The sequence below is a fragment of the Sciurus carolinensis genome, chromosome 3 (assembly GCF_902686445.1).
Source record: "Sciurus carolinensis chromosome 3, mSciCar1.2, whole genome shotgun sequence".
NCBI lineage: Eukaryota > Metazoa > Chordata > Mammalia > Rodentia > Sciuridae > Sciurus > Sciurus carolinensis.
In genome coordinates, this window is record NC_062215.1 from 139602091 (window position 1) to 139629816 (window position 27726).

At 38.2% G+C, this 27726-nt stretch overlaps 1 pseudogene; it reads left to right on the forward strand.

Annotated features, from left to right (window-relative positions):
- Positions 1–3645: 3645 nt before the first annotated feature.
- Positions 3646–10328, forward strand: LOC124979507 (60S ribosomal protein L10-like; annotated as a pseudogene).
- The last annotated feature ends 17398 nt before the right edge of the window (positions 10329–27726 follow it).

Consider the following 27726-nt stretch of genomic DNA (forward strand, 5'->3'; position numbering starts at 1 on the left):
GGCCTCATTTTCTCATATGTGATGCTAGGCTAATTATTTCATTTGAGACTTCTCTAAATCTTAGGTACTACAACTGTGAAAACAATTAAATCATAGTATTCCCTTGTGTAGTTAAGTCTTCAGGATAAGAAATTGGAATGATTTCTGGTAAATAATAAGCAGTCAGATGTTTGTACCTTGAGTTCAAAAATGCAGAATAAGGTGTGGAAGTATTGCCATCCTTTAGTATATTGAGATTAAGTTGAAAAAGAACTTAAATTTTACTTTTGTGATTGACACTTGCCTCAATAATTTAACCTTGTTCTGTGGTTTTATTAACAAGTTTCTTTTTTCTTAAGGGAATCCTCCAAAACCAAAGCAAAGTGAATTACAATCCATAATGAATATTTGCCTTCTCAGTCTACTTGGACAGCAGTCATGAAGAAGTTAAGAGGAAGAAAGTTTCTACCTTACTTCCTGGTGTTTTCAGCTTTCAACTTTGAAATAAGTTTAAACAACAAGCATTTAGCAAACAAAGCATTTAGCATAGAAATGCACTCTACTTAGGATCAGGCCCCTGTCTCATTTCTACAGAACAAATCTGAGTTGGATCAAAACCTGATCAGAGCAGGTTGGCCTTGTCTAGGCAGGGTGTGGTGGGAAGTTGCTACTGAAGAGAAACTGAAAGTTGAAATCCATAAGGTCAGATGCTGATATTTAACAGTGAAGGCTCCATATGTTTTCCCATAAGCATTTAAACATCTTAAGATTTTTCTGTAGTGTCCAACTGTCTTTGCTTTTACACTGTAGTCTAGTACTTTTGTTTTAAGTTTGAAGACGGTTTAATTTGAGGATAACATTTTTATCATTTAACATTTTAAATGAATGTTTAATTTACTTGGTTAAGTAATATCAAGGACTGATGCTGAAAACGTGAGATTAGTAAAAGGTTTTAATTTATGATACAAGAACTTAAAAGTAAATGGAGGTGATTAGCCTTCAAGGAGAGGCACATATAGAGAGTTTTACATCAGTCTGAAAACACTGGAAGACAATAGTTATATTTTATATAATGATGTGACATTTCAGCTTAGTTGCTTAAATGACTTCCCTTTTCCAGTGTCATTAGCATAATGGTTGTTTGCCCCAAGCCTTTTCAGGCTGCTTGTGACTTAAGATCCTTTCTTCTGATGTGTTTGGAAGCATTCTAGAGACCACAAAGTGGGAAAACCATGTGAAGTCATATTCACAGAACACTTTGCCAAACAAATACATTCTTTAGTCTTGGGTGCCTTATTGCTACCTTTTTTTTTTTTTTTTTAAGATCTAATTTTCCTTTTCTCTGTCTTCTGTCTGATGAGAGTCAATATTTCTAGTAGAAAAATGGTTACACTCATTCTCTAGTATGGCTGGTATGAGGGGGTTAGAGGCAGAGGTACTTGACCACAGTGAGACCTGTGTGTGGAGATTCCAGACAGTGATTACGTATTAGAGTGATAAAATAGTCCCACATTTCACAAAATACTAATGATTAACAGTTCAGGTATGCCTCTGAGGAAATCTGATTGTGACCTTTGGATAGCAGCTCTAAATGTTGTTACAATGAAGGAGAAATTAAAAACACATTTTACTTTCCAGATAGCATTAAAAATCCTCTGCAGATGCCTCAAAATTTGCCTTATTGGGAATGTATGAGAATTTTGATTTAGATAACTACCCACATTACTCCAAATTTCCAAACTAAGCGTTTATTGATGCTTCTCAAAGCACAAACCACAGATTGGAGAAAATCAAGTCCAACTAACCTGAGAAGCCATTAATTTCTCCTTTTTCCATGTTACCCTAGACCCAAAGATACTAAACTTTTTATCAGTGTGAGATAACTAGTATGACAGAAGAATATCAACATTTTAACACTTCAACTGGGAGGTATTTAAACTTTTGAAAAGTTAAGTTTTACCCACAGTTTTATTGTGGATCCTTATTCTGAGAACATAACCAATCCAAATTTGGATGATTTCATGTTGAGCTATTATAGAGCCTAGGCCCCTTGAGAGTGTTGATGTACCACTTTCACATGGTATCTGTTGTCTAACAACCCCAGCTGAAGGACTGATGTGTTTTAAAGAGCCTGTTCTTAACTATTTCGAACTGGCAGCTCAAGTATATTTTATCTTAACTGATCAAAATTTGTGCCTCTGGACATGGGTAATACAGTTTCTGTTTCCTAGTCTCAATATAGAATAACATTGAACATATGTTGAATAACTGCGTTTCTAAACCACCTACATGAGATATCCCTAAAAGTTGTGAGAAATATGAATTGCTCCTCTGATATACTGGAAAGACTGCAAGTATAGGTCTGGGAAGCCTGTGTTTGAAGTACCCTGAAGATCTGTCTTCTGCTCTTGAGATTTCCCTTTAATGAGATAACTTAGTTTAGACATTACCAAAGTTTTCTCAGTTTCATTTACGTTAGTGAAGCTATAGATCACTAAATTTGTTAAAATTGTACAGGGAAAATAATTTTACCTAGAAGGATGTTCCTCCAAGCACAGAATCAGTGGCTGAAGCAGTTAATTCAGAGAATGAGGAGTTGACTATGGCTTTTGGATTTGAGCAGTGCAAATTTCGAATTAGATTTAAATAGAATTAGCATCAAAGTTAAGATCAGATCTTGGTAGGGTCACATGGCTTCTATGGAGCCTACGTGTATAGTTAAAAATAAGATTTTCCCCCTAACCTTTGGTTAAAAACTTAAAAAGTTTTGTTGCATATCTCAGCAAGGACATGTTCACAGCTTCTACCTTACTCCTGTCCCTCAGTTCCCTATTATGAAAAAGAAGGTTGATCAAAATGTAAAATAGGTTGGAGGCATAATATTCCTGAGAAAGTCTCTAGAGTAACCCTTCATCTTACACCTTCAGATCTCAATCCTGTTTTGTACAGAGAAACAGCTTCAATAAGTATTTTCCACAAGTAATATGCAAGGCATGATTTGCTTGCCATGTGGGGCTTTCAGTTTGGAACATGGTCCTAGTAGGAGAATAAGCTCTGAAGAGTTGCCTGACCATTTAAAAAGGTGAAAATAGGGTAATCTGCACTTTTACTACCCTAAGCCATTAGAAATCTGGCTTAGTGTCAACATGAAGGAAATGTTGCATTGCTCAGTTGGATAATAGTTTTTGCAGGTTTAAGCATGATAAGGAAGATAATTAAATGCTAGTTGGGTTGTTTAATTCTAGTTTATGAATAAACAATACTAGACATCAAAATAAATTTTCCTTAAACAGATTAAACCCTAACCTACTGACACTATAGAAAATATGGAAAAGGTTGCAAAGTTTCTTGTATTTGTCAGTATGACTGGTAGGAAGTATAAACCGCCTAAAATCACTTTTGTTAAGTGGTTTGGTGAAAAGAATTGAAATACAACATGAAGCTGCCTTTGTAAACTTTGTTCTTTGACCCAGTGGTGTTTTTATAAAATCTTGACTAAATGCTACTGTTCTTGTTAAGTGAGCTGTGCAGAACATAGCATATTTTTAAGTGTCAAGATATGCTTTGGTGAAAAGAACATAGTTTTGAGCTGAGATCTGGGTCCTGGGTCTACTGTTGACTGGCTCCATGACCATGAGCATCATAAAATAAGGATATGTGTTTGCAATGTTCGAGGACCGTGGGGCCAATGTGAGTGAAACAAGATACCTAAGGCTCAACAAATGTTAATTCCCTTCCTCATGACCAATGGAAATGAGACAAATACTGGTCATTCCTCCATGCAGTTTAAAGAAAATTTTTCATGTTAGGGTTGATTTAGAAAATCTTTAAATCAGGAGTATTAAGCAATTTATATGAATTATAATAATTTGTTTTAAAACAGGACATCAAGACACCCAGGCTTTACAAGTTTCTCCAGGCAAAGAAAAGCACTTAAATGTGACAGTCTGTAGGGTTGAGTCCTTATTACAAAGATCTGCCCATTAACTGAGTACCCTGTGCTATGTTTATTTTCACCTTTGCCCAGAGGGTGAGGACCTGATTATGAAAGTGTGGAGGAAGAGGGAGGACTTCCAAGGTCTAGGCTAGCTGGGAGGTCAATGGCCAAGTGAAAGGCAGAGGGCACACTGGAAGGAAATTTCTATTCCTAGTGACAGTCCTAAGGATTGCTGTGCACCCATAGGTGCAGAGTAACTTGCTTTTATGGTGACTAAAATCTCAGGAAACTTTCCCCAACGTTTTATGAACAATTTCAAACATACAGTGATGTTGAAAGAATTTTAGTGTAAAACACCTGGGCTAGATTTTGCCATTCACATCTAACTCCCTACTTAATCAAGTATTGTTCCATTATATGTTCATTAACAAATTTCAAGCAAACAGACATAAGTTCATATTCCCCTAAATATTTCAGTATGCCTATTCATTAGAATTCAGTATTTTCCAGTTTTTAGGGTAAAATTTACAGATAAAAATGCACTTGTTTTTCATGTTCATTTGTGAGTTTTAGATCTAACAGTCTGTGAAACTCAAACCCCTATCAGAATTTTAGCATCCCTCTAGAATAAACTCCCTCATGTGCCTTCCCAAGTCACATGACCCTACTGGTCCCAGTAGCCATCACTTCTCATACTTTAGAAACCATTTTTAGCTTAACTAAAGGGAAAAATATATACATATCAGGTCATCTCTAGAATTCAAGTTTTAAAATTCCAGTTCCAACTCCACTTGCCAAAATATAGTCAAACAGAGCCCCTTCATCTCAGAAATGTAATTCTAAGACCTTGGCATTTTAAAATTTTGTCCTGTTTAAACTTCGCTCCAGCTTTCTCCTCTTTTACCTTCAAGATTTACACTTGGCAACCCAGACTCTTGGGGCAGAAAGCGCTGAAATAAAACCCAGCTGGGTGGGGATTTATAGTCCCAGGACTGATTGGTTAGGAGTTGCTCCCTGGGGCTCACTACTATTCCCTGGGCAGCTCCAAGCAAGAGGTGGAAGCCTGTAGCAGGGAATAATGTGAAGTCCTCCTTACCATGGAGAGCCAGGAGCAGAAGGGAGTCATGGGGTTTTTCAGGGCAGATGCTCAGCTCTTCAGCCAATTTTGATTCTCAAATGCTTGATTTTTTTTTTAAAGTGTAAGCTTTGCAGAAAAACCCTCTTGTTTTTTGGGATTTTGTTGTCCTTACAGATTGAGATTTAGAGTTGTCATACCCAGAATGTGTAAGTGTTTTGCTAAGGAAAGACCCCCCTCTCAATCTACAGGGAAATGTCCCTGAATGAAACACACTTAAAAAAAAAAGGTATTTTCTTTCCCAGTGTGTGCACACGTGTATACACAACACACAGCACACATGCTCATTTCCAGAAGAGCTTTTTCTGCATTGAACAAATTTCCCTTCACAGATACATGTTCCGTTCTCATCACTCGGTGTTTAAGTATTCACTCCTCCCACTTCTTTAAAGGGCTACCGTTAGTTCAATACTAATGATATGCCAAGACCTGTGCTGGTAAGTAACCTACATTATCTCATTTACTTTATAAAATGACTTCGTGAGGGAGGTTTTGTTATATGAAAGATTGAATAACCTGAGACTGAATGCCTGAGATCACACAACTAGGAAGTGGCAAAGTTCTACCAACAACATCTACACTTTTAATAGTTGACTAATAGTAACACTTTGAGATTCCTGCTAACACAGAGGACACCTTCATAGAGGTGATAGGATTGGAGTTAGTTTTAAAAGGAAAATAGAGAATAAAAATATAGAATTTGACTAACATTTTAATCTGGGCATTAATTATACTCTAAATGTCAACTGAATGTAGGCCAAATTAAGTTAAATTTAATCTACAAGTAAAGGTGGTATCTTAGAAGGGAAGTAACAGTAGGGGAAATCAGTTGTTATGACTGGCAACTCTGTCTGATACAAATAGTAGGAAAACAGGTGAATTTCCCCATTATGGAAACCCAATGGAACCCAATCAATAAAATGGGCTAAGGAACTGAACAGCCTCTTCACAGAAGAAGAAATACAATTGATCAACAAACATGAAACAAATGTTCATCTCTAGCAATTACAGAAATGCAAATTACAACTAAGATTTCATCTCACTCCAGTCAGTGTGACAATTATCAAGAATACAAGCAAGAGTTGGCGAGGATGTAGGGGAAAAGGTACACTCATACATTGCTGGTGGGACTGTAAATTGGTGAAAACACTCTGGAAAGTCATATGGAGATTCTTCAGAAAACTTGGAATGGAACCACCATTTGACCCAGCTATCCCACACCTGTTTATACCCAAAGGACTCAAAATCAGCATACTATAGTGACACAGCCACATCAATGTTTATAGCTGCTCAATTCAAATAACTAGATTGTGGAACCAACCTAGATGCTCTTCAACAGATAAATTGATAAAGAAAATGTGGTACATATACACAATGGAATAACTCGGCCTTAAAGAGGAATGAAATTATGGCATTTGCAGATATATGGATGGAACTAGAAAATAAGCTAAGTGAAATAAGCCAATCCCAAAAAAACAAAGGCTGAATGCTTTCTCTGATAAGCAGATGCTGATCCATGGGGGGCATGATGTATGGAAGAATGAAGGAATTTTGGATTGTGCAGAAGGGAGTGAGAGGAGGGGTGGGTTGGTAGGAATGGGAAGGACAGTAGAATGAGGCAGACATTATTACCCTATAAATATGCAGATTATAGTACTGGTGTGACTCAGCACCATGTACAGCCAGAGGAATGAGAAGTTATGCTCCATTTGTGTACAATATGTCAAAATTCATTCTACAGTCATGTATAACCAATTAGAACACATTTTAAACATTTTTAAAATTGGAAAAAAAGAATGGAGAAAACAATGGCTCAAAATCTAGACGCATTAAAGGAAAGATTGATAAATTCAACTACATTTACATTTACATGATATTTTAGTCAGCTAATTTGTTGCTGTGACTAAAAGACCCAGCTAGAACAATTTTAGGGGAGGAAAAGTTTATTTGAGGGCTCATAGTTTCAGAAGTCTCAGTCCATGAACAGCAGGCTCCATTCCTCAGGGCTCCAGATGAGGCAGAAAATCATGGTGGAAGAGTGTGGCAGAGGGAAACAGCTCACATGATAATCAGAAAGCAGAGAAAGACTCCACTTGCTACATACAGAATAATATTTCCAATGCACCATCTCCTCCAGTCACCCTACTTACCTTCAGTTACCATTCAGTTAATCCCATCAGGGGGTTAAGACTCTCACAACTCAATCATTTCTCATCTAAATCTTGCTTTGTCTCACATGAGCTTTTGGGGGACACCTCACATTCAAACCATAACACATGGTTAAAAAAATAAAAGATACACTGGAAAGTATATTATAAAGTGCTAATATTCTTAATATTCAGTTTATAAAAGTAGAGAAAATAAATCACTATGGAAAAAATGGACAAGAAGTATGGACGGTTCACAACCCTGGTCTTTAAAGCATAAAAAAAGAGATGCTCAACCTCACAATGAGAGATGTTTATTAAAATGCCACTGAGATACCATTCTTTTTGATTAGAAAAAATATGAAAGTTTGAAAAAACACTCCCTGTGTCAATATGAGGAAACTTATAGTCAAATTTAGGTTGGAAAAAAAATGATAGTTTGAAAGCATACTCTCAGTGACAATATGAGGAAACAGGCACTTACTTTACTCATAGGTGGAGTGAATGAAAAACTAACACCTATGTGGGGCGATTTTTATTGAATTTGTCCTGTGATCCAACAATCCTGCCTTTGGACAAGTCGTTCTTCAACAAGCAGTTTACAAGTAACAGAGAAAACCTCTTCCTGTTTGCCTGTCTGTGTAGTCTTCCTCTTCCCTACTGATACTGGACTTGCTCGTATAACTTCCTTTGATCAGAAGGACAATAGCAAACTTGATGCTCACAAAAGATTGAAAAGTGCTTGTGCTTCAGGGCTTCCTCACCATGTGCTTGAACCTGAGATTGCCACAAGGACACGTGAGTACTAGCTAGCCTACCGAAGGATGAGAGAGGCCACTTGAGAACCCTTGATTGATAGCCTGCCAACCACCAGACATGTGAGTGAGCCTATCTTGGACTATCCAGATCCAGCTGAGTTGCCAGCTGACTTCAGTCACATGAGGAGAATAACAGGAGGACATGACTGAGTTCTGCCAAAACTGCTGACCTACAGAATCTTGAGCTAATAACTACCCCTTTATGTCACTAAGGTTTGAGGTAATGTGCTATATATATCAAAAGCTGTTAAAATACTAAGATACAATGGTAAAAATATGAAAAGACATGTTCATTGAAGCACTGCCTTTAATAGCTAAAGACAGGAAACAGTTCAGATGTCTAACAATTCAAGAATGGTGGAATAAACCACAGCACATTCACCCAGTGGACTACCAAGCAGGTCCAACATGGGTAACAAATATCTCTTCACACTTTTTTTTGTTGCCGTTTGCTTTTCAGACACAGTTTTATTTGGGAAAGCAAGTACACTTTTCAAGGGAAAATGTGATCTATCTCAGGTAAGAGACATTTTTGGGGGGTAAAGTAAGAAATACACATTTAAAGGACAATACAGTCCATCTCCAGAGGGAGAGACAGCAACTTTCTCTTCATACTTTAATAAAACAATCTTCAATACACATTGTTAAGTTAAAAAAATAGGTGCATAATTGCACATACATTTTGCTGCTTTTTATTTAATAGAGGGACAATTTTAATATGTATTTTGCTTTTACTTTAAAAATGAAAGAATTAACCAGAAAATCATACTGATTTCTTATAGGAAAAAAGTATGGACACAGACTCTAGATATAACTTTAGAACTATGTATTTTACACACACACACACACACACACACACTCACTCAATTTTTCATCACCAGGACCAAAATACCTGAGAACAACAACTTAGAGGAGAAGTTTATTTGACTCATGGCATCAGAGGCTTAATCCATGGTTGACCAAGTTCATTGCTTTGGACCCAAGGGGAGGAAGATCATAGTAGAGGAAAACTGCTCCATTTATGGCAGCCAGAAACAGACAGAGAAGGGGGAAAGGGGCCAGAAGGAAGATGAACCCTTCCATGACATGTTCCCAGTGACCCATCTTTTCTAGTCATGCCCCACCTGCTTACAGTTACACCCAGTTAGCCCACTCATACTAGGATGGACTGATCAGGTTACAGCTCTCACAATCCAATCATTTCACCTCTGAAAATTCCTGCATTAACACAGAAATTCTGGAAGGACACCTCATATCTAAACCATAACACATAAGATAAAAATTACTCAAATATATTCAAAGTGAAAAGAAATAAAATGGATGAAACTAGTTGTGTTGGTATCTTGACCACACAGAGAAGTATTTCAAGTATTTAAAAACATAGCCATTTGTCTGTGGATTCTTACTAGGGAGGAGACCTTAGGGTAAAAATAAGAAATAGTAATATTGTTAACAATAATTGCTATTATGAATCTATTATATATGTCTTTTGCATGTTAAATAAAATAATTTGTTAATATATTACAAATCAAGAAAAGATACAAAATGAAAATGCTAAGTGAAGTTATCAATTAGAATTATTAGTTTGAGAAATATTATGAAATCAATGTATTTTCTTTTAAAAAGCACATTTTTGCTCTTTGTCATCCAGGGCACCACCAAAAATCCTGGTGTTGTCGTGGGTTACCACCCTGTCTGGTGTTAATCAGTATTGTAAGAACAAGTCCTGTGAAAAGTCTCTTTCTGCTGAGGTGTCCCTGATGCCAAGATCCACATCTTTGATCTTGGGCAGAAGAAGGCAAAAATAGATGAGTTCCCACACTTTGGTCACATGGTGTCTGAGGAATATAAGCAGCTATCCTCTGAAGCCTTGGAAGCTGCCTGTATTTGTGCCAATAAGTACATGGTAAAAAGTTGTGGCAAAGATGGCTTTCATATTCCAGTGCGGCTCCATTCTTTCCATGTCATCAGTATCAGCAAGATGTTGTCCAGAGCTAGGGCTAACTGGCTCCAGACAGAGTAGGGTTGCCTTTGGGAAACCCCAGGGCACAGTGGCCAGGATTCACATTGGCCAAGTCATCACGTCCATCCATACCAAACTGCAGAAGAAGGAACATGTGATTGATTCTTATGGCAAGGGCAATTTCAAGTTTCCTGGCTGCCAGAAGGTCTGCATCCCAAAGAAATGGGGCTTTACCAAATTTAATACTGATGAATTTCAAGACATGATGAATGAGAAGCAGGTCATTCCTGATGGCTCATTCCTGATTGGGGCCAAAAATATCCCTAATCATGGTCCCCTAGACAAGTAAAGAACCCTGCACTCATGAGGGCTTCCACTGTGTTGTCCCCTTCTTATTCACACTCACCAATAAATCCTGTATTGTGTTCATAAAACAAAACAAAACACATTTTCTAGACCTGTTCTGTGAAGAGCAGTAATGAACCCCTAGAACCCAGATTATAGTTTCTAAATGCCATTTCCTATTAAAAGGAATAAGGACTCCTTGGAGAAACAACAAGAAATGTACAAAATGAGTTGGAAACATGTTGTTGGACCTGAAAGAAAGGAAGCTATTAAAGAATACTGGGGTCATTTCAAAAAGACTCAGGAGCCAATTTGAAGGTATTCTTTCTTGCCAAAGATGAAAAATGTTGTCTAACAAGATAATAATTGCAATAAATTGAAACTTGTGCTAAAATTTGTGAACTTAAAAATCATACTCAAACATACACACATACACAAACTTTGCAGAATGTTAAGAAACTCATTATTTTAAAAATAGATAAATACAAAGAATAATGGAGCATTTATGCTGCCTCTCCTATAAAAACCATGCTTTGGGGCAACCTAATAGTCGATATGGAAAATTCCTTCTTTGTGAGGAAATCTAGTTAACAAAGAAGTAATGAGAACATCCTGATATCATCATTTTCTATCTCTAATTAAATAATGAATATATGAAATAATTACCAATACCTTCTAAAATCATTTTTGAGAAGTTGATAAGAAACTACATAATAAATAGATATAGTTGACAATTCAGGACCCCTGAGAAATCATAAAGCACTGATGGCTCTCCATGTTTCAGGTTCCATATTCATTGGTTCTGCATTCATGGATTCAGTCAACCATGGAAAAACTACTGTGTCTGCATTGAACGTTTACAGGCTTTTTCATGTCATTATTCCCTAAACAATAAAGTATAACAATTATTTATGTAGCATTCACACTGTATTAGATATTATAAATAGAGATGATGTAAACTATATAGGAGGATGTACATAGGAACAAATGGGAAATGTCAGCAGAGAGATGGAAATTCTAAGAACTAAAAAGAAATACTAGAGATTAATGTAACAGAAAAGAAGAATGCTTTAAATACTGGACATGGCTGAGGAAAGTATCTCTGAATTTGAGAATATCTTAGTAGAAACAGCTAAAATTGGAGAGTGTAGGGGGGAAAGACTGTAAGGAAAAATATACAGAATATCCAAGAACAAATAACATATCTGTGGCACAAAAAAGGTGTAAATAGGCATTATAAGAATATAAGAAAAAAGAGAGGAACAGAAGAAATATTTGAAACAACAATGATTGAAAATTTCCTCAACTTAGTATCAGATACTGAAACACAAATCCAGGAAGTGCTTAGAACACAAAACAGAGCAAATGCCTGAAAAGTTACACCTCAGCATATCATATGCAAACTACCAAAAGTCAAAGATAAAGAAAAAATCCTGAAGGAATCCAGTGGGGAAAAAACAATTTTACCTATAGAGAATGTAAGAGTTACATTTAATTTCTCAGCAACCATGCAAGCAAGAAGAAACTTTGCTGATAAAAATCCACCAGCCTAGAATTTTACCCTACAAAAGTATCCTTCAAAAGTGGAGAAGAAATAAGACTGTCTCAGACAAAACAAAATTTAGGGAATTTATCGCTGATAGACCTGCCTTGCAAAAAACATTAAAAGTTCTTTAGGATTCAGGCGTGGTGGCCCATACTTGTAATCTCAGCAAACTGGAAGGCTGAGGCAGGAGCCAGGTCAGTCTGGGTCACTTGGTAAGACCCTCTCTTAAAATAAAAAATGAAAAAGACTGGGAATGTGACTCAGTGGTAATGTCGGTAAAGTGCCAGAGGGTTCAATTCGCTGGACCAAAAAAAAAAAAAAAAGAGAATCTTTTGCAGAGAATATAATTGAAGGTAAAATGAAAATTTAATTTTGTCTTATTCTCATTTATTCTAACAGTTTGTTTAAATAATAGTAGCAATCCTGCATTTGATTATGTATGTAATATGTGTGTGTATAAGTGAAATGAATCACAATAATGATACAAGCAACAAGAGGGAGGGGTTAGGATAATTTTGTTATTAGAAGGTACTTGCACACTACCCATTAAGTGGTACAGTACTGTTTAAAAATGGATCTGGATTAGTTCTGCATTTGTATCTTGCAAACTCTAGGGCAACCACTGAAAATAAGTTTAAAAAAAAGTAACTCATATACTAAGAAGAGATAGAAAATGGAATCGTATTTATTGCTCAGTCAAAACCTTCTGTATCAGCTGGAGTTCAGTCAGGAAAGAAACTCCATAGTACTTAGAACAGGGAAAGTTGAAAATAAAGAAGTATTAATCAGTTACAGGGGATTAATTACCAAGGGGTACACTGTAAAGAACAGAGGAGTGGGAAATGGAGGAGCACCTGCTGTTCCTAGGACTGAGTCAGAACACTCAGAAAGGGACAAATTTAGTTCTTTCCTGCCCCCAGGGGTGAGATCCAGACCTCCTGGAGAGAGTGTGTAGTGGCCCACTAGGTGACTGAGGTCCACTGAGGTAACAGGTGTGGGAAGGCCACCCAAGTTGGTGCCGGCAGCTGTCCATGGGAAGATACCAGCTGGGCACCTGTGAAGCTGGTGAGTTTCCAGGACTCACTGGAACTGCCCACGTGGGTTCAGCTAAAACTGGCTGGGAGGTTGCACAGGCTCCTGAACTACAGCTGTTTGGCACTAGGAAAACAAGCAGCCTGGAGCAGTAGAACAGGTCAATATCCCTTCCTCCTACCAAGTCCCTCTGGTGCCCTCTACTGACAAAGCTTAATATCTCACCAGTTGGCTGAACATGTTTCTGGGGTCCAGCTCCAGTTCTAGCATCACTGGTTGGAGTGAAAAAAGGGTGGATTGATTTGGAGCTGAGGAGTAATAAATTAGCAACTGAAACACATACCCAAATGTTTACAGATGAAATGACAGAATATCTGCGATTTACTTCAAAATAATCCTGTGGATGGAGGTATAGAAACAAACTCATTCATAAGATGATATTTGTTGAAGATGGGGGACTGGTATACAGGGTTCATCATACTCTTTTCATTTTCATTTTGAAAAAGTTTAAAACATGAATTGAGGCATATTTTAAACTGATGCTTTATACTATAATCTAACAATCTAGGACTGCTCAGAATTTGGGGAAAAGCCAGTTGTCAACCTCGGATAACATGAATCAGCCCTGACTGGGAAGACTTATCTATCACTCTGTTGGATTATGGGAGAGAAGAGGACTTCTCTCCTTTCGGAAAGTTTGGGGCTGGGTTTAGGAGGCCAACGTAGATATAAGCATGATTTTAACACTGAAAGGGTAAAATTTAGGCAAAACAATTGCCCTAAATAAGTTTAAGAGTACTGAGCACGTAGACCAGTGCCTAGAATATTCTTAATGCCATGTATTTGTTGTTTTTATTGTTGTGTGTTAATTTCGGATCAATGAAAATGAAATAAGCGCTACTGCCAGCTAGGCCGCCTCCTACCCTCACAAATTAGCATTGTTGGGACTTCGTATTGACCAGTAATTCAGACCTTGGACTCTCGAAGGAGAGAGCTGATTAGTACCTAAGAGTGTCCAGTTTCCCTCTTGGTTTCTTCTCTTTCCAGGGATAGGAGACAGTAGGAGCTCTTGCTTTTTCAGCTAATGCTGTAACACTAGAGGCTCTGCCAGCGGTGCAGGAGATGGAACCGTGGCCACCGTACGGGTGCTGGAACCAGAGGGTAGTGGAGCGCGCAGTAGGGCTGAGTGGATGGATGGAACGGTGGGAAAGCCCAGGGCCAACAGGGTACTTGGTCTCTCCAGGTAGGCACTCACAGGGACACAGGGAAGTAGGAGAGACATCTTGACACATGGTGAGGGGCAAGGTGGGTGCTGCGGTTACCCAGGAGTTTTACAATTAGTGGGAGGGAGCTGAACAGTGACTGGGAATCGTGGAGGAAGTTTCCTTTCCTGCCCTCTAGGTGGCAATGTTGTATGTGCGGGTGGAGTGTGCTCTGCATGTGCGTGTATGAGCTACATCATGCAGGATGTGCATGGGTAGTGACATGGAATGTGTGATAGCTGTGGCAAAAGACAGCTCAATCCCCTGGTGAAAAAGGAGCCAAACTTCATATTTAAATTAAGTATATGAGTAAGTAAACATTGCTGGGTAATCAACCTGGTGCTTTTCCTTCTACAGTGAAATTGCATTTCATACACATTTAATTTATGGCAAACAAAGAAGCCAACAAAATAACCCAATAAAAGCAAGATAGAAGTGTGAAAGAGAAAACAGAAATATTCATTTTAATAGTGCATACACCATGACATCAACAACTGGTGCCCCCTGAGTTGTCTCAGCTCTTCATGGTTTCAAGAGTAGAGCATCTTGCTGCTCTGTGGGATTCTAGTCCTTAAAGACTTTTTTGTTTTTAATGCAAAGCAACTGCCTTATCCAGACCTCAATGAAGAATATCAACTTTCCCCTCTCTTTTCTTAGGAAAACAAAATTTTGAAAATTATATTTTGCACATCTCTGCTATATTAAGTGGAATCAAGATCACTAATATCTTTTACCGTATTGATCTGTGTACACAAACTATGCATTGCAAATTAATTTAAGGGAATTTTCAGGAAATAGGTGACACATGAATTTATTTATTTGTTTATTTTTTGTTTTTAAATCTTTTTAATTGAATATGGATGCAATGCTTTTACTTTATGTGTTTATACGTGGTGCTGAGAATTGAACCCAGTGCCTCACACATGCTGGGCAAGCGCTCTACCACTGAGTCACAACCCCAGCCCACTGTTTTTATTTTATATGTTGACTTTAGGCCCTATCCCTGAAAATAAAAAAAAACATGACTCCTCTGTATGATTTATTTTATGCACATTGATCAGAACAAGGGACTCATTTGAATATGGCAAATCCGTGTTGTGCAGAGGGTGTGTCAAAATTCGGTATCATTTCATTTCGTACAAAACTCAAATAGCTCCTTTAGAGCAGGGTGGGGAGAACATTGAAAAGCGAAGGTGAAGCTTAAATGTAGCAGCTGGGGAAGGAAGGGTCAAGGGTACAGGAAAACAATCCTCATCAGTATCTCAGAGGAAATAAACAGTAGGGGCAGAAACGTGATAGAGGGGTCCCAAGGACACGAACTTGGGTAGGTAAATTGTGATGTGTAAGTCTGGTTTTACCTGCTCTTTGTGTGACAATTCAAATTGTTTATCACTTTGAATCATCTGTGCACTCCCACCCCTACATTTTTGCTGTGCTGTAAGATGGAGTGAAACACCCATCCACCCAAAGGAACATTGGTCCCTGCTCAGTAAAAGTGAAAATATTCTTGATTCTGCCCCTTACTACTTTTCCCTCTCCCCGCAACTCCTCCTTAGAATTAGCAACACTTCTGGGGTTTCCAGCTTGTCTATGTGTAGTGTTGATTGGAGGCAGAAGAGCCCCCTGGGCATTGCTAGCGCTCAGAAGCATCTGGCAGTGCAGGGCCAGCTGGTGAGACTGCCTGATACATGTGATTGCCCGGGGAGAGGAAGGTGGTGGGAAAGGGGAGAAGTGTCCTCAAAGGAAAAGATCTGGGCACGTGGAATGTGACCCAGAACAAAACCTTAGTTATCAGGGTGAGAGGAGACCTTGAACACAACAGAGGGACTGTTCCCAGAATCTCTCCTTGGCCCCCGCATGCTGTCGGGATCCTGGGGAAGGGGACAGCTGCAGAGATAAAGGAAAGGGCTGTTGCACTGAGCTATGTAACACTTTGGAGCACAGGTTGCTTTAAGGTTTCTTTCACACTGGGTCAAACACTGCTGGGCCCAAAAGAGAGGGAGACTTTCTTAATCCACTTGCATCCCCAGATTCATCTGAGAATGCAGGTGGTTACCAAGTGGGTGCTCACTGCTGGTCCTGGAAAGTGAGGAGCAGGGCTGCTACTGAGCTCAAGGGTTCATAAGGGGCAGGGGTGCACATGCAGAGGGGAATCTGGAACCACTGGATTGTGGGGACACTCCCAGAATGCTTTAGGTTGGGGGAACACTTTGCAGGGAGTTGTCATGCTCAAATTGGCCTTCCAGTCTGCATGAAACTCAATACAATTTTTTGATTTGGGGTTTTTTTTTCTGGAGGAGTTTCAAATGATGTCCTTATAGTATGGAATTATGCAATTTTATAAAAAGTTTCAAGTCTATTAATGTGCAATAAATTTATTATTCCCTAAAATTCCACCTGTTCTCATTTGTGGGTGATTTAAGCTTCTTATGTTGTGCATAAGCTTGAGTATTTGGGCTTTTTTGTAACATTTTCTTTAGACTTCAGAATGTTATTAATGCAACTAATGTTTTAAAATAAGAAAATACATTGGAAGAATCCCCAACAATTTTCAAAAGCAGTTTGGGAAGAAAATTAGTTTTCTAAGTTTGTTTTATGTGATTTCCACACAAACCTCCTAAAGCAAAATCAATATGCAATAAAATCCTGGGCACTGGAGCTATTGCTGTCAGTTTCTCACTAATACATGTATTAGATCAAATCCCTGGTCCTACTCATGTGCTTTCCCTCCGTTTTGTGTCCAAGTACTCCTGGAGAAAATCAAATGTAAAAATGCCTTGCTGCATGATAATTTCCACTTTGTATCCACCTTCCTTCTTTCACTTCATTTTTCTGCTTCCAGTAGAAATTTTGCAGAGCTGCATGATATTAAAAAAGGAAAAAACAACTTTTGAGGAAGGAAGGAGAGAAAGTCAATTTACAAGAATAATTGGCTGCTTTTCCCGGTTGTGGAAAAAGTTGGAAAAAAGTCAGCAAACAGGGCTTTCTTCTCCATTGTTTTCTTCTTACCTCTATCCTCTCTTTCAGGTGGGTTCAGGGCTAACCTCAATCCCAGAGGAGGCCAACCTGGATCTGATGATTATCTGGGCTGCTTTGAGGTCTGGTCCTTTCTCATACCAAAGGGGCTTGGGCACCTTTCTAAAACCTGCCATGCAAATGCTGTTGGTTAATCACTGGCAGGTCAGGTCTACTGACTTCTTTTTCTTTCTTCCACAATCACACACAGAGCCTTGCTTCAAGCTTCCAGGAATTAATAAAGGAAAAGACAAACAGACTACCGAGATTCTAATTAACTTTGATATGGATTTATGTGTAAAGTTGGATGAGTCACTGATTTTTAATAAACGGGAGAGAAAATCTTAAAGATTAATGTAATAGCTGAGAACACAGGAACCAGAACTTTGATGCTTGCTTAATTCTTTCTCCCAGCCCATGTCATTTGGAGAAAAAAAAAAATATCAAAGAATGTTATGAAGGGGGAAAGGCAGGGGGATTATGCAAATTAAAAGTGCACAGGACTAAATCATTACTCTTGTGCAAATGAGCTTCTCCTTCATGTGCTTTTCAGAAGTGTTTTAGGGCTATATTTGCTGAGACTATATTCCTGAAGATAATGAGAAATGGAGGCATGATGGAAAAGAGCCTGATTATAATATAAACTAATTGATCTTTCTATGTATAATAAGAGGTTGTAAAAATGGAAAGGAAAAAAATGATAAAATCTGAAGTCCAGTAAGAACTTGACCTTGTTTACATTACTGCTTATCTTTTAACTAAATTAATGATAATGAGAACATGTCATACATGCTTCGAGTTTTCCCCTTCCCTGACTCAGTTGTGACAATGTATGAAAAGCTAAGGCCAGTGGGGCCCTCTTCCAGTTGTTCTCACTAGTAGTCAAGGCTCCCTGTGAGTTTCAGGACCTCTGCCATCATGATGCCTCTTTTGCCCTGAGTTCAGGATTATGCAGAGTGTCAGTTTCTGACTCCTAACAGAAGCTGCTCAGTGTTAACAGAATCATCAGCTCTCTGGGTTCTCAGGCCTCTCACTTTCCCATTTAATAGAATGTTCACGTGTTGAGCATCATCAAGGTTAAATAATTTAGCTTAAAGCTCCCTTTGGTCTGATAGTAGACAGCTAATGCATATAAAGATTTATTTTGAATGTTTGTACAGATTAAGTATTCAATTTTTTCCTAAACGATAAACTGACATCCTGATAGATTGGAAGCAATGCACAAGGCCCTATTGTGTTTGATTAACCTTGACTGTGGGTGCTTTTGTAGCTTAGGCAGCTGATTTGAACAAACTTGTAATTTCACAGCCTTACAAAAAAAGTCATTAATCTTTTATCATTTTATAAAGTAGGAACTTAGTATGTATTTATGGATAATTAGGGGGCATATGTAGGTTGACATAATTTATTGATACTTTATTTCACACTTGAGTTCTGTGGACAAATACTTATAAATAACATCCTGGAATATACATCTTTTCTCACCTGTACTGGTTTTTCTTCGAATAAATCCATGAGACTATATTGTCCCTGAGGCTTCTAAGAGGAGTAACTAATAGTGGTGAGTGCTTTGGAGACTGAACTCTGACTTCTCTTACTAGCTGTATAGCCTTGTGTAAATCATTTAACCTCTTTAAGCTCAACTTCTTGAGCTCACAAATGGAGACAGTATCACTAGCATCCTAGGTTTGTTCTGTATTAAGTGAAATAACATAGGCAAACTGCTTAGGTCAGATAGTTTTTAATAGCATAGCTATTATTATTATTCCTAGAAACAGAATTGCTGAGTTAAGTATTTGTATATTAAAAATATTGATGCATGTTGTTAAAGTTCAACTCAAATTTTGGAATACAAAGTTGTGGGACTCATTAACAAGCATATATTAATAAGAAGTAATAGGAATGCCAATGAATTCAAGAAGATGCCCCCCCCCGGTATTCACTTGCTGGTCTGGTAAGGATTCTCTCTTCTGAGAACAGCACCTTGATATTCACTTGGAGAACTACCTTTCTCCTCTTTTAATCTGTGCAGTTCAGGGAGTTGACCTCATTCTCTGACTTCAGAAAGAGTAAGGAATGTATGAGGTGGCCCTGGGAAACACACCATTGCAATTCATACCTCCTGTGCACTGATTGGCTCTGTAAGGGCATGTGACTTGAATTGACCAATGAGAACTCGGCCTGTGAGATTTATTGGTCCGTTTGGAAAGCAACACTCACCCTTTTGTTGGGTTTGCTAAGCCAGAAATTGCTGGTGACCATCTTTGCTTCTGTATGGAAAGAATCTACTGGGGAGCTGGGCCTGGTGGCACACACCTGTAATCCCAGCGGCTCCAGAGGCTGAGGCAGGAGAATGGCAAGTTCAAAGCCAGCCTAAGCAAATTAGCGAGGTGCTAAGCATTCTAGCCAGACCTTTTCTCAAAATAAAAAATAAAAAAGGCTGGGAATGTGGGTTCAGTGGTTAAGCGCCCCTGGGTTCAATCGCTGGTTAAAAAAAAAAAAAAAAAAAAATGAAGCATGGAAAAATGCAGACCTGAGATGTGGAGGCATCATGTTTGACCACTAGGACTCAGACATGTCTGATATACATTCTGTGTTATGAGAAACCTAACAGAGCAACAATCTGCAGGTGAGAATAGAAGGAAAAAGAATGCAATCGATGCATTTATTGGACTATCGCAATATTGGACTAATGCAGTTATTGGACTATTGCAATAATTCTAGTTGAGATAAGGGAGTTGGCATAATAGGAATGGAAAGAAAATGATGGATGGGAGAGACATTCAGAAAGAGGAGTAAATAAGACATGACCTCCCCAAGAATTTAGGGGTACCAGCAGAGAGAAGTCGAAGATGAGCCTATGATTAATTAAAAGGAAAAAGATTAGATAGTTTGGGGAATTGCTTTGTCTGGGTTGAAGTGCCGTGAGGAGGTTGAGGTGCTCTCGAGGTGCTTAACTGAGATCTTTTCTTTTTGGCTTTCAGCTGTCTTGGAAGTTGAATGCTTTATGTAGAGTAGGAGGTAAACATGAGTTGGTCAGGGAACTTGAAAATTGCTCTCTCGGAGTTGTACCTAAAATAAGAAATATGAAAAGTAATTTTAAAAGCAATAACCTTCATCCTTTGCCTATGAAGATATTAATAATATCTAAAGAAACATGGCTTATTAAAAAGGGGGTTGGTCAGCAATGAAATAAAGGAAATAGTGAGTCATGGAGATAGAGTTTGGTGGTTCCCCCAAAACACAACTTGGAATGGCATGAGACTTTAGGTTTGGTGTGATTGGCAGATACCGTCCAGTGTGCTGATGAGTGCACCGGGCTGTTTGAAACTTCTACCCCTTCATCAGTTCTAATTTTCACCAAGTCAACTTTCTAAGCATAATTTGGATCTTTATATAGTTTCTAAGCAGGAAGAAAAACTCCATTTTCATTGTCTGTCATTAAATTGTGGTGTTAAGTCTTCACTCTCACCATATTTCTAATCTCAAGGGCCAGGCAAGACTGGATTTGCTTGTCTGTAAGGATAAGGGCCAATCTCTGTCTAGTGGTGACCTATCAGGTCAAGGCTTTATGGTAGATAGGTAGCTGATGTATTCCCTGGCATTTTCTGACTTTCCTGTTATCTCTTCTTATGTGTGTGCACTCCCTTGAGTCAGAACACACCAGGCAACCAAGAATTCAACAAGGCCTCCTGTCTGCTAGGAGAGCTGTCATAGACTCTAAGAATTAACAGCAGGGCCACTTTTCCACTTGGGGAACTTGAAGGTGTCTTTCAAATCTATTTACTTTGTTCTGTTTTGCAGGTGTATATGTTTGATCATAAATTTTCTCTTAATTATGACAAAAAAATAAGCAAAAAAAAGTTACTGTCCTTACCCAAAGGCAACCATGGTTCCCATCTTGACATATTTTCTCGTAGGCAATTTTATTTTTACTTTTAAATTGTATGCAATTTTAAAAGCTTCATTATCTGGTTCCCGGTTCCATTGTAGGTTAGAAGTAGCAATTTAGAAAAGGGAAGAGAAAGAAAAATCATAAAAAGTAGATACAATTTGTTAAAGTACATCCAGCTCTGGAGTCATTTAATGGGACAGACATGCACAGATCAATAACACCTGGGAATGGTCATTGTATTGTAATTGAAATAATAACAAATTTATATCTTGGTAACCTCAAGTCATCATTAAATTATTAAATTTTGATTGGTATACTTTTGTCAGAGATTTAAAAGATATACTTTTTGATCTGAATCTTTCAAACTGTTTAAAATGCATTAGGAGTAAACTCTTAGGGGGATTGACCACATATCTTGCTCCAGATGAAGGCTCTGGTTGGCATAAGCTAATCATAACAATCACATCAATTCACAGTGTGAATTGCCACAGTAACTGACTTGTAAATAAACCTCTATGCATGCCCTAAACAAACAGCTCATAGCATTTCTTTGAGTGTAGTGACCATGAGTGTAGAGACAGATGCTGGCCCCAATTAATCAATCAGAATAAAACCCTTAACTTCTGTATAATGGCCATGAAAGAGAGGCTTCCTTCTTTTGTAATCTGAGATTTGCATTTGATTCCTAGAACTACTGCAACCATTTTGTTACCTTGTGTCCTAGTTTGAACGTTTATGTCCTCTAAACTTTGTGCTAAAACTTAATCCTCAATGCCAAAATATTAAAAGGTGGGCTGTTGAGGAGGTGATTTTGTGCTCTTATAAAAGGGCTCAAAGGAACAAGATTTTCCTTTTTGTCCCCTCCATCATTTGAGGTATAATAAGAGATACCATCTTAGAAGCAGAGAGCAAACCTTCACCAAACAACCAAATCTACTGGTGCCCTGATCTTGGACTCTCCAGTCTCCAGAACTATGAGAAATAAATTTATGTTATTTAACAGTTATTTCACCTGGTAAGTTTTGTTGTCATAGCACCATCAGTCTCAGGCACTATGAAAAAGCCTTTCTGAGGATTAACACACAACCAAAGGAAGACAGCAGAGCTGAGGTACAAAACTGAGAGATTGAGACACTAGACTCCTGAAATTCATTTTCTATATGGGTTTGAGTCAAGAATTTCCATTTATATTTAAACTATTTTGAGTTGTGTATACTGTAACTTGCAATGGAAACACAAATATTTTTCGTTAGAGGCAACAGTAGTCTATCAACACATAAATGTCCAGTAGTTCTATTATGTGTATGGATCTAAAGTTCAGGATACCATTCAGGGTTGGACTTGGGTCATGTAGATAGTACAGTGCCAAACAGGAGCTGCTCAATAAGTAAATATTGATTGAATGTGTTTGAAGAAGTCAGAATGGGTTGGAAATTGATAGAAGAAAATACAGAGACCAGAGACCTGAAGACTGAAAGTCCAGTTAGCCCCAGAAAGAGGAATTGGAACTTTCAAATGAACCACTGGATAGACAAAGAGAGAGTCAGAACATTGTCATGTCACTGTGCCTGCTGAGAAGAATTTCCATGTGGATAATCTGTGGTATCTGCAACTTCAGAGGCACCAAGATAACCAATGAATGAGGCAAGCTTGGTAATTTGGAGGTAATTGGTGACCTGGTGAAATGCACAGAAACACATAAGTGACTTTGAATGCTACTATATTTATAGTACGTATGGTCTAGACATAGTTTTCCAGAGACACTGGTCCAAAAAAATAGAAAGTCACAGTGACAGACACAAAATGGATATTTTTTTTCTGGCTCTGCTGCTATTTGCCCTGTAGAAAAATCCAGAATTTAAAAAATTCTTCACCCATTTCTAGGAACTCCTGGGTGTTACTTATGTCCATTAAAAACCACTGGTTGGGGCTGGGGTTGTAGCTCAGTTGTAGAGTGCTTGCCTAGCATACGTGAGGCACTGGGTTCGATTCTTAGCATGTTATTAATTAATTAATTAATTAATTAATTAATTAAATAAAGGTCCATCAACAACTAAAAAAAATTTTATTAAAAAAAAAAAAACACTGGTTGTCAAGCAATGTCCACCAATTGCTTCCTCTGGCTCTAAGGACACAGGTGATGTTGGCAAAGGCATGGGGAAAGGCAGCGAAGTCACTTCTTGAAGGTTGGATGGTGACTGGTCACTTTCCTTAGCTTGTGGCATTCACCCTGGAGTGTCACCTCCATCGGGGCATACTAGACCTCAGCCTGAAGCTCAGGAATATTATTTTTCTGCACACTGAGACAAGACCATCCTTTTGGTTGGTCTGGCACTACCCAAGCTCTCAGAGGCTTGTCACCTATAGGCCCACTTGTCAAATTTTAGAGAGCAACACAATCATAAGGAGATGAGAATGCTTGGATTGACAGAAGTTTGATGAAAAAGGAATCCAAGCACTAAGAGTGATCTGATTCAAGAAGTTCCTCCCAGTTAGGACAGAGTGAGGTACTCTAGGGATGGTATCAAGAAATTTAAAATGTTAGCATTTTATCAGGGTGTTTTTCCTTCTAGTTGCTTATACAATTATTTGTCATCGTTTTTCTCTTCCGGGATCCTGTTTTGTTCTCTCTTGCTTCTATGACTGATCATCCGTTTTGTTCTTCTAAACATGAGTCTGATATACTTGATTCTACTTGATTAGGATTCTACTTACAATCAAATGCCAGTTTTGCCTTCTTGAAACTGCTCTCAGTCACCTTGAGCAGAGTTTTAAGTGTTCACAAACATTCCCTTTATACATTTTTAAAGATAACCTTTGGAGTTTATTGCTATAGTTGAAAAGGTGATATAGACATTTTGTATTTCAGTCATTCCATAAATGTTGAATGTATACCTACTATGTGCCAGGTACTATACAAGATGCTGGGATAATAATGATTAGTTAGGTAGGCATAGTTTAGCCTTTCTTAGCTTCTAACAACGAATATTAGGAGATATTTTTCTCCAAACCCTCAATATTGTGATACTTCTTGTTGCTTCTGGAGTTCAACATTGCAGTGCCTGTGGAGTCCATAGATATTCACCAATTGCTATACTTTGGATCTTGAATGTCTCCCAGAAGACCATGTGTTAAAGCTTTAGTTCCTATTTCTGTAAGGTACATCATTGGGATTTTAATTGGAATTGCATTGAATCTGTATAGCACTTTTGGTCATATGGCCATTTTGACAATATTAATTCTTCCTATCCAAGAACATGGGAGATCTTTCCATCTTCTAAGGATTTCTTTAATTTCTTTCTTTAGTGTTCTGTAGTTCTTATTGTAGAGGTCTTTCACCTCTTTTGTGAGATTGATTCCCAAGTATTTTATTTTTTTCAATGCTATTGTGAATGGGGTAGTTTTCCTAATTTCTCTTTCTAAAGATTCATCACTTATATATAAATTCATCTGGAAGAATAAAAAACCCAGAATAGCTAAAGCAATCCTTGGCAGAAAGAGTGAAGCAGGGGGTTTCGCAATACCAGATCTTCAACTCTACTACAAAGCAATAGTAACAAAAACGGCATGGTATTGGTACCAAAATAGAAAGGTGGATCAATGGTACAGAATAGAGGACACGGACACAAACCCAAATAAATACAATTTTCTCATACTAGACAAAGGGGCCAAAATTATGCAATGGAGAAAAGATAGCCTCTTCAACAAATGGTGCTGGGAGAACTGGAAATCCATATGCAACAGAATGAAACTAAACCCATATCTCTCACCATGCACGAAACTAAACTCAAAATGGATTAAGGACCTCAGAATCAGACCGGAGACCTTGTATCTTATAGAAGAAAAAGTAGGTCCAGAGCTTCAACATGTCAGCTTAGGACCAGCCTTCCTCAACAGAACTCCCATAGCACAAGAAATAAAAGCAAGAATCAATAACTGGGATAGATTCAAACTAAAAAGCTTTCTCTCAGCAAAGGAAACTATCAGTAATGCGAAGAAAGAGCCTACAGAGTGGGAGAAAATCTTTGCCAATCATACTTCAGATAGAGCACTAATCTCCAGAATCTATAAAGAACTCAAAAAACTCTACACCAAGAATGCAAATAATCCAATCGACAAATGGGCTAAGGAAATTAATAGACACTTCACAGAAGAAGATCTACAAGCAATCAACAAACATATGGAAAAATGTTCAACATCTCTAGTAATAAGAGAAATGCAAATCAAAACCACCCTAAGATTCCATCTCACCCCAATTAGAATGGCTATTATCAAGAATACAAGCAACAACAGGTGTTGGCGAGGATGTGGGGAGAAAGGTACACTCATACATTGCTGGTGGGGCTGCAAATTAGTGCAGCCACTCTGGAAAGCAGTGTGGAGACTCCTTAGAAAACTTGGAATGGAACCACCATTTGACCCAGCTATCCCACTCCTTGGCCTATACCCAAAGGACTTAAAATCAGCATATTACAGAGATACAGCCACATCAATGTTCATAGCTGCTCAGTTCACAATAGCCAGATTGTGGAACCAACCTAGATGTCCTTCAATTGATGAATGGATAAAGAAACTGTGGTATATATATATATATATATACAATGGAATATTACTCAGCCATAAAGAATGATAAAATTATGGCATTTGCAGGCAAATGGATGAAATTGGAGAATATCATGCTAAGTGAGATAAGCCAATCTCAAAAAACCAAAGGACGAATGATATCGCTAATAAGTGGATGATGACACATAATGGGGGGTGGGAGGGGTTAGTGTTAGGGTTAGAGTTAGGGTTAGGGAGGGGGGCAAGAATGGAGGAAGGAAGGACTGTATAGAGGGAAAAGAGGGGTGGGAGGAGTGGGGGGAAGGGAAAAAATAACAGAATGAATCAACCAACATTACCCTATGTAAATTTATGATTACACAAATGGTATGCCTTTACGCCATGTACAAACAGAGAAACGACATGTATCCCATTTGTTTACAATAAAAAAAAAAAAAAAAGCCTTAGTCCCAAGGGTGACACAATTTGGAAATGGACCTTTCACAAGTGGGGCCTGGTAAGAGGTCCTTAGGTCACTGAGGCCCTTGAAGGGGGTTAGTAGAGCCTCAGTCCTTTCCTTTATCTGTTTTTGCTTCCTATCCATGAGGCGAATGCTTTTCCAGCATACTCTCCTGCCATGATATATCGTCTTGTTACTGGCCCAGTGGAATGGGGAAGTTACCAAACTGTGAACCAAAGTGGATCTTTTCTTTTTATAATTATCTCAGGTATTTTGATAGAAATAACCCGCACAGATAATTGCAGTGACAGAAAGCTGATTAGCATGTGGATGATGGTCAGTTTTCCTTGTTGATGGTCCTGACCTCTGTACTTTCCTGGCAGAGGGTGATAGTAAGCCTGGGCTAAGGTTAACCTAGTCTGTGAGAACTAAGGGCACGTCTTCTGATGCCTCAGAACTGATGACGTCAATGCCAGCCACTCTTCTCCCACCAGCTTCTGGCTGTTTTAGCATTTCTCACTCTTTTATTGTAGCCCTTTGGTTCTAGAACCTCTTGCTCCCAACCCTGTAACTAAAATGTTCATCTTGATTCTTCTTTCCCTTAGAATGAGTTATTTCTCAGGAAATTTTTTTTTTCTTCCTCCTGCAGCAAATACAGTCTTTGCTTGCCTGTTGCATCTTCTTGCAGATAAAGCAAGATATTCTCAATCCCTCGATAAACAAACAGGTTCAAGTCAATGCACCTGGAGAAGACTAATGTATTTCTATCAACAAAATGCATAAATTCATTATACAGAAAATTAATCAGGGGCCTAGCAAAGGACCTTGCCTAATAAGAAGGAAGGACAAGAGGAAGGAATGAAAAAGGAAAGAAATGAAGGAAGAGGAACAGAATAAGGAATTCAAGGAATCAAGGACATAATAATTAAAGATAGAAGGCATGGATAGAGCTAAGTGGGTTTTTAGTTTTCTTAAGATTTTGATACATTTTTTTAGAGTGCATGTTTTATAAACGTAACATTCATTCTAGAATGGATGAAGAGAAATGAGGCTATTAGTTGCCCATAGCTGGGATGTAGCTGGAATACATAACATCATATTTAAAGCCACATTTAAAGAATCGTAAAAAAAAAATAATAAAAAGCATAATTTTAAGTATGCCTACAAATTACTCTGTGTTTCCAGGGATAGAAATGTCATTTCTTCAGATATTTCAGATGGCTCCATTGAGCCAGATTTGTATTAACCATTTCTGCAATCCACGTGAGAAAAATCACAGTATAGAAATTGCTTATCCGGAATGTAAGAAGGCTGCAGCATCAGCGGGAAAGTCGGTCTGCGACAGGCTTTTCACATCATTGAGAGGCAGAGCCACATGCTGTGAGACGCTGAGGCCCCTGCTGTGAAATGGTGTAGTGCGCATTTGCTGGGTTTGTTGTATTGCAGGGCTCTGTTCATTTTATGGTTCAAGCAATAAGCGGCAGAATATGTGGAATGAGGACAGGTATATTAAAGATACCTTGTAGCTTTTGATTGCACATATTTAAACTGTTTAGAAACAGTGGCTCCAGGTTATACCTTCTGTCCTTTATGTGTGTTTAATCAGTTACAAAGCTTATCTCTGTTTTGTAAAGCAATAACTAGGAGGGT